This window comes from Rhincodon typus, chromosome 14 (assembly GCF_021869965.1).
Source record: "Rhincodon typus isolate 14 chromosome 14, sRhiTyp1.1, whole genome shotgun sequence".
Classification (NCBI taxonomy): domain Eukaryota; kingdom Metazoa; phylum Chordata; class Chondrichthyes; order Orectolobiformes; family Rhincodontidae; genus Rhincodon; species Rhincodon typus.
Genome location: NC_063345.1, coordinates 16,296,255 through 16,304,796, shown reverse-complemented (window position 1 = coordinate 16,304,796; position 8,542 = coordinate 16,296,255).

Below are 8,542 nucleotides of genomic sequence, written 5' to 3'. Positions count from 1 at the left end.
GTCATTTGACTTCTCTGTAGTGTAACCTATATTACAATAAACACGAGACATTCTTATTTGAATCTTTAATCTCCATTAGCCCCATGTATGTTGAAATAACTTATGAAAGCTCAGAGCAACTGTTTTCTAATTGTTATAGCCACTAGGGACAAAGGAAACCCCAACTTAATCAATAGGACAGTAGAGTATTTATTGAAGCAAGAGAGAGAAAGAGGACATGGCAAAGGAAAGGATCCAAAACTCACTGGTGTAAAGATTGCAGAGAGTCATGACCCTCTCAATAAAGACATTTCTCCTCAGTCCCAAATAGTCAATCTCTTATCCAGAGATTGCAAAACCTTTGTTCTCCTCTCTCCAGCCAGGGAAACAGCGTCTCATCAATCTATTCAAGAGTTTTCTACATTTCAATAAGGTTGCGCTTCATCCCTATAAACTGCAGACAGTAGAGGTCCAGTCAACTCAATCACTCCTATAGTAAAGCGAAATGTGTTGTTTGCGGGCTCTACAGGTAGATTGTACCATACAAAGTACATAAGGTAGCAGAACAGAGTGCAGAATACATTGTTACAGCCGCAGACAAGATGCAGAGAGAGAGGTCAACATTAACATTTGAGAGGTCAATTCAAAAGTCTGATAACAGCAGGGAAGAAGCTGTTCTTGAATCTATTCGTACGTATATTCTCACCCATCAATAAAATTTGAAGGGAGATTCTCATAATATCATTACCATATCAAAGCATATGAGCTGAGGGTACAAACGACTCATCTTACCTGGGACCACTTGAAGCATGACATGCTGATGGAAGCAAGCTACTCTTGGTGACCAAATCACTTAATACTGGCCCAGACATTTCTTTGTCTGTAAATCAAATGTTTGAGTATAATAGTGAGCTATAATAAATGTTCTGTTGGATTCTTCATAACCACATTACCCACATCTTATTTTTATGCTAAGGGAAATGATATAAGCATTGCCTTAACAGATACAAATGCTCTACTGAAGACAAAACTCATATCAGTTCACACTACTGCAACTGTGCACTTACAGAGAAAATATGTACATTGGTTTTGACTTTGAAGAAGATGAGGGTGTGCCCTACAGATCAAAGCAAGCCAATGCTTCTGGCAGTTCTGCAATAATGTTTATCTAAACACTCATTGATTTTTTAAATTATCCTTGCAGTTGTTCATTCCTGTTCACCTATAAGAAACAGCTTCAATACTTGCTGACAACCTTGACATAAAGTTTCATTTTTGCTGTAGATTTAACAAGAACTGAATTAGTGCCAGTATGATGACAACTCTAAGCTCGGCTTATTGTTTCGCTCTCAAACTTCTTTCAACTTTCAAAACCATGGCGTTGGTTTGATGTTCTTTTGTTGTAGAGTTCTCTATGTCTTACTGGGAAATTGAGCTGCAGGTGCAGGGAGGAAGAATTGGGGATTTGAGGTATTATTGTTTCAGGGCACAGATGTGTCCACCATGACCCTGCAAAGTTGATGTCTTCATTGATATCACAAACTCTCGCTAAGGGCACAAACCTTACACAAACTCTCCAACAGTGACCTTTGGGTTTTCAGGATCTGTGTTTCTTCTCTCTTTTGATATTCTTTCATTGTGGGGAGTTAACAAGACATTAAGTATCTGACTCATTTCTACCTATTAGATGTACAACTGAATCTTTCAATTGGATTTCAGCCTATGACTCATCATTTACACAAACACATCTCAGATTTGATGAATTGTTACAAGTATTATTTATTACTGAGTATGAAACAGCTGAACAACATGCTTCCTTGTAATGAGTAAGTATAATGGGTATATTTAATGTGACTGGCAAGAGAAACAATGACAAAAAATAGGAACAATATTCTTATGCTGCAGATGGTTAGAATCTGGAATGCATTCCTTGAGAGTGTGGTGGACAGAGGTTCAGCTGTAGTTTTCAAAGGGAATTGGATAAGCAGCTGCAGATCAGAAACATGCTGGGCTATATGAAAGGAGAGAGAAAGGGGATGAACAGAGTTGCTTTTACATAGAGTTAGCAGGCACATGACAGGCTGAATGGCCTCCTCTGTTCTGTAGCTTTTTGCAGTCAGTCTCCATTTAAATAATATTCCGCTCCTCTATTCTTCCTGATAAAGTGCATATTGTGCTGGGTCCACTGCTTCTCGTCATTTATATAAATGATTTGGATGTGAACCTAGGAGATATGGTTAGTAAGTTTGCAGATGACACCAAAATTGGAGGTGTAGTGGACAGCAAAGTAGGTTACCTCAGAGTACAATGGGACCTTGATCTGATGGGCCAATGGACCAAGGAGTGGCAGATGGAGTTTAATTTAGATAAATGTGTGAGGTGCTGCATTTTGAAAAGGCAAATCGTGGCAGAACTTGTACACTTAATGGTAAGGTCCTGGGGACTGTTGCTGAACAAATAGACCTTGGAGTGCAGGTTCATAGTTCCTTGAAAGTAGAGTCACAAGTGGGTAGGATAGTGAAGAAGGCATTTGATATGTTTGCCTTTATTGGTCAGTGCATTGAGTATAGCAGTTCGGAGGTCATGTTGTGGCTGCACAGGACATTAGTTAGGCCACTTTTGGAATAGTGCATGCCATTCTCATCTCCCTGCTAAAGGAAGTATGTTGTGAACCTTGAAAGGGTTCAGAAAAGATTTACAAGAATGTTTCCAGGGTTGAAGGATTTGAGCTACAGGGAAAGGCTGAATTGGCTGGAGCTATTTTCCCTGGAGTGTCGGAGTCTGAGGGGTGACCTTATAGAGGTTTATAAAATTATGAGGGGCATGGATAGGGTGAATAGTCAAGGTGTTTTCTCAGGGTGAGGGACTCCGAAACTAGAGTGCATAAGTTTAAAGTGAGAGAGGAAAGATTTAAAAGGGACCTAAGGGGCAACTTTTTTCACACAGAGAGTGGTGCGTGTATGGAATGAGCTGCCAGATGAAGTGGTGGAGGCTGGTACAATTACAACATTTAAAAGGCATCTGGATAGGTATATGAATAGGAAGAGATTAGAAGGGTATGGGCCAAATGCTGCCAAATGGGACTAGATTTATTTAGGATATCTGGTTGGTGTGGACAAGTTGGACCGAAGGGTCTGTTTCCATGCTGTACAACTCTTGACTCACATTTCCCCACATTATATTCCACCAACCAAGTTTTTGTCAACTTACTTAACTTATCACAGCACAGTGGCTCAGTGGTTAGCAGTGCTATATCACAGCACCAGGGACCCAGGTTTGATTCCAGCCTCAGAAAACTGTCTGTGTGGAGTTTGCACATTTTCCTCATGTCTACGTGGGTTCCTCTGCGTGCTCTGGTTTCCTCGCAAAGTCCAAAGATCTGCAGGTTAGGTGGATTGACCGTGCTAAATTGCTCATAATGCGCAGGGATGTGCAGGCTAAGTGGATTAGCCATGACAGGGAAGGGGGTGTCAGTCTGAATGCTCTTCAGAGGGGCGGTGTGGACTTGATAGGCCAAATGGCCTCCTTCCACACTGTAGGGATTTTTTCTATACCTCTGCAGACTCTTTGTGTCACTCTCCTCACTTGGCCTTCCAGCTATTTTTGTGTCATCTACAAAGTTGGCTATAGTGCATTCACGTTCCTCCTCCAAGTCATTAATATGTATTGTATATAAGTCTGCCCCCAATACTGATCCCTGTGGCACACCACTAGTTACTTCTTGTCATTCTGAAATGCCTCCCTTATCTCAACTCTGTCTTCTATCAGTTATCCAATCATCTATCCATGCTAATACACTACCTGCACCAGCATTGGCTGTTAGCTTATTAAGTAGCCTAATCTGTGGCTCCTTGTGAGATGTCTTCTGAAAACCAAATATATTTTATCCACTGCTTCCCCGTAAGTATCTTGTTCGTTATCTCTTCAAGAATTCTAGTCAGGTATGATTTCCCTTCATGAAGCCATGTTAACTCTGCTTATCGTAATATATATCTCTAAATGCTCTACTATTACATCCTTTACATTTTCCCAACAACTGATGTTAAGCTCATTGGCCTGCAATTACCTGTTTTTTTATTTATCTCCTTTTTAAATACAGGTGTTAAATTGTCAGCCTTATCAATCCTCTGAGACTTTTCCAGAATCTACGTACTCCTGCAAAATATGTCTGCACCTTCTGTCTTTAATACCTTAGGATACATTCCATCAGATCTAGGGGGCTAATTTGTCTTTGATCCCATTAGTTATCCAGCACATTTTATTTATTGTATTTACTTCCTGTCCTCCTCTTACTCTTGAATATTCAGTAGGTTTTGGAATGCAGATGGTGTCTTTTACTGTGAAGACTGATGTAAAGTATCCATTCAACTCCTCTGCTATTTCCTGGTTTCCCCATTATTATTTCCCCAGTCTCATTCGCTATTGCTTCTTTGTCCCTTTTTATATAGTTAAAGAAGCTCTTGCTGTCCTTCTTGATATTACTTGTAAAGTTTATTTTCTCCCACCTCTTTCTGTGTTTTTTTTTGTTGTTTGTTTTGGAATTTTCCCAGCTCTGTAATTGCCATTAATCTTTGATGCATTGTATGTTTTTTTTGTCCAGCAAGCTAATGCTACCCTTAATTTCCCAGGTTAACCATGGTTCACTTATCCCCTGCCTAGAATCCTTCTTCCTCAATGCAATGTGTCCTTGTTGTGATCTATGAAAGATTTCCTTAAAAGTCTGCTATTGTTTCTCAATGTCTTTGCTGCTAAACTGCTTCACTAGTCCATCCAGCTGTACCCTCCTTTTGTTGTAATTGCACCTATTTAAGCTTAGCACAGTTGTTTCCAATCCAAGTGCCTCCCTCTCAAACCGAACGCTATGTTCTGCCATGCTGGTCACTGTTTATCAAGGAATCTTTGACTCTAATACATAATTTTTAAACCTACCGCATTACACATCACTAGATCCAAAATAGCCTGATCCCTGGTTAGATGCACGCATGTAGAGAGCTTTGGGGGCAGGGTCCTTGTGTAGATATAAGGTCGAAATAGACAGATTATTGATCAGTAAGGGAATCAAAGGGCAGGAAAGTGGACATGAGGAATGTCAGATCATCCATGATCCTATTGAATGGTGGAGCAGGCTCAAGGGGCTGAATGGCCTACTCATATTCCTATTTATTAAGGTTTTATGGTCTTATGTTGTTCTCAGAAACTGTACTGATTACGCTGTATGAATTCTTCCACATGGCTTCCTCTGCTGTTTACAGTATTCCTTTTGAATTCCCTCTAGCAAATGAAGTTCATTTTGTAGTTATAAAGAGCAGGCAGGCTATAATTTCACCTTTAGAATTTGGATTTGATTCAAGATCAGAATGTCAGGATGATTGCTCTCCCTGATGGTTTGAAGAATCCTACATGAAATGAGTCCTCCCTGGAAATTTCCACTTTCTCACAAAAATTGATAATAAATTGACAATCTCATATTAAGGACCCTTGAAGAAGTGGGGAATATAACTTTCACTGTGACACAGTAACTACATGAGAAAATCTAGAACAAAAAACGATTAATCCATCGAAGTGCTTTCATAAATCACCGTAAGATTGGTTCCACCCACCCAATTAACTTCCACAATGTGCTTCATATTTATTCACAAAGGTGGAAGAATGAAAGGCTCCCTTATTTAGCCTGTAAGACAGAAAAATCTCAATCCAACAGAAAAGCCAAAACATTGCATATTTTTATTGATATGTAGGGTGCACTGGAATCACTGTTATTATATAACAAGGGTGGCAGTTACATTACACACCTACAACAAATTATTGGAAGGATCATTTATTGACTTGAGAGGACAATGTTGATCATAATAAACACTATACTCCAGGTGGCACTGAGGTATTGATTACCTAACCATGTGGACATGCCAATGAGGTCCAGTGCAGCAACTCAGCCAAACGGGCAGTACCTCTGAGAGATCTGCTCTGACAGGTCAATCTTGGTTTTGTACTCAAGTTCAGTAGTGAGGCTTTAAATCCAAAATATTTTGATTCAGAGGCTCACATGTTACAAGTGGAGGTTGGGTAATGCCGCACAAATGTAATTGGAACTTCTGAGATTGTGCAATTACCATTGTAATATCTACCATCCAATATCCTGCCCTGATCATCTATCCCTGGCCATGTAGCTGCCTATACACATGCGAAAAGAAGGTCTAAGGTGTTAAAATCAAATCAGAGATAGTAGGAACTGCAGATGCTGGCGAATCCGAGACAACAAGGTGCAGAGCTGGATGAACACAGCAGGCCAAGCAGTATCATAGGAGTTATGATGCTGCTTGGCCTGCTGTGTTCATCCAGCTCTGCAGCTTGTTGTCTCTAACTAAGGTGTGATACCTTCTGGCAATTTGGGGAAAATGATGGAGGACCCCTGTGTTCAGTCATCATCAAAATTTAGTGTCTTTGGGAAAAGAAAAGAACATATTTTTTAAAGAAAAACTTAGAAGTAATTTAGGTCAACATTTTTAAAATGGCTTTGCAATATTTATTGTTCTTGGAATTTGCAAATCACACTCTTTGAAAAATTTCTACACTGTTAAATATCTCTGGTCAAAAACCAACAGGGCTGTCAATATCTGCCACTGACAATTTGATTTCTGACTTAAACGCTAAGCATTACATGAAACCAGTATCAATCCCAGCCTAGTGTTTAATCAGTTCTTTGATGGAATGACTCCATATTTCAGCGGCTGGAGTTGTTTCTGGGAATCTGTTACTCATGGAATAGTTTTAAACTGCATGTCGGGGATTAAGACACTTGCACGATATGTCACAAGCAATAGATTCAATCACCACAAAAAGTTATGAAAATTAAGTCTAAATTCTTATTCAGTTTGAGCAAAATATCTTGAACCAAAGTAAATTACATTTGTACATCATATAGTACATTTAAAATAATTAAAAACAGCCCCTATTGATTTAAGGAATGTTTGAACTCATTGAAGACCACAAATAAATCCTATAGGACATGTTACCTAAATAGTGTCTCAGTTTGCAATTTTGTCATTTTTTTTTCACTTTGCTGATTCAAATAGATTAAGACCCAGTCCCAGCTGGCTTAGCATAAATCTAGAGATTAAACAGAGACAGCTCTCTGAGAGCCTGCCAACCCTTCAGCTTTTGATCATCTTTAAATGTCAGGTTCAATTGGTTTTGCCTTACTTCTTAAAAAAAAAAGCAAGATTTAATAACAGTGATCGTTTAGAAAAGCTGAATATCATTTCTGAATTGACTGATGATGGGTGAGGCAAGGGCAGGGTTTGAGGGAGCGTTGCCTGGAATAGAAGGAAAACATCTTGAATTGACCTCAGTATGGCTGCTTCAGGAAAGGACAAAGAGGCAAAGTCCATTGAGCATTAAAGAGTGGAGTTCCTGTGCTAATGCAACCAAACGACACTACCCACCATAATGAAAAAGCCTGGGACTGCTATTGCCGAGGCTGACACACAAATATAGTTCACCTGGATGAAGTATTAAAGAGCCACTAATTAGAATCCGACACTAAAACATGAAAATGTAAATGACAGTTCTTACAACCGCATAATTCATGGTACTATAAATTATTAGAATGTGAAAAAAACTTCAATTTTGCAAATGGTTATGACTCCTAGAAAAAAGTCCTGGGAGTATAGTATGGGATAATGGTTCTGAAAGAGTTAATGTTGGACACTGCATCATCATCATATTGGGTGGGATAATTGGGAAAATAGCTCTTGATCTGAAAGTGGACTGATGTACCACCTATGTCACTCAGTTGCCTTAGTAACAATAATGGGCTCATAATCTAGGACATTAGGCTAATGTCCTGAAGACGTTGTTTTGAATATCACTTTGGCATTCAGTGGAATTTGAATTTAATTTTTAAAAATCTGGATTTAAAGGAAAAGCTAGTTTAATGGTGACCATAAAAGTACTGTCAATTGTTGTAAAATTCATTTGGTACACCAATGTACTTCAGGGAAGGAAATCTTCTATCCCTACCTGGTCTGGACTACATATGACTCTAGACCCATAGCAATGTGGTTGACTCTTAGCACCCTCAGGACAATTAGGAAGAGGCAGTGAATTCTGGCTGAGCCAGTGAGACTCGTATCCCATGGAAGTGTAACTTGTGCCTAATTGCTACTATGCAATGAACAGCATCTTGTTATGGCTGTTGTTCATCTATCACCATAAAGCAATTTGGCCCTTAGATCCAGTCAGTGAAACAGGAATGGTGGCTGTATCCATCCACTCACAAATATCACATAGTGATCAGTGGTGGGCATCGCTTAACACTGCAAGTTTGCTGTGGTGAGAACATTTATTGGACCCAGGAGAAGAAATTTCCAGAGGAAAAATTGAGCTTATGACTGTAAAAACTTCACTACTTTCCAAACTCCACACATAGTTGCAATCTCTTGAATAAACAGTCAGCAGGAAAGTGCAAGAAGACCAACAAGGACAAAACAACATTACGGACCACAGTGTGGAGCTGGAGGAACACAGCAGGCCAGGCAGCATCAGAGGAGCAGAAAGCTGATGT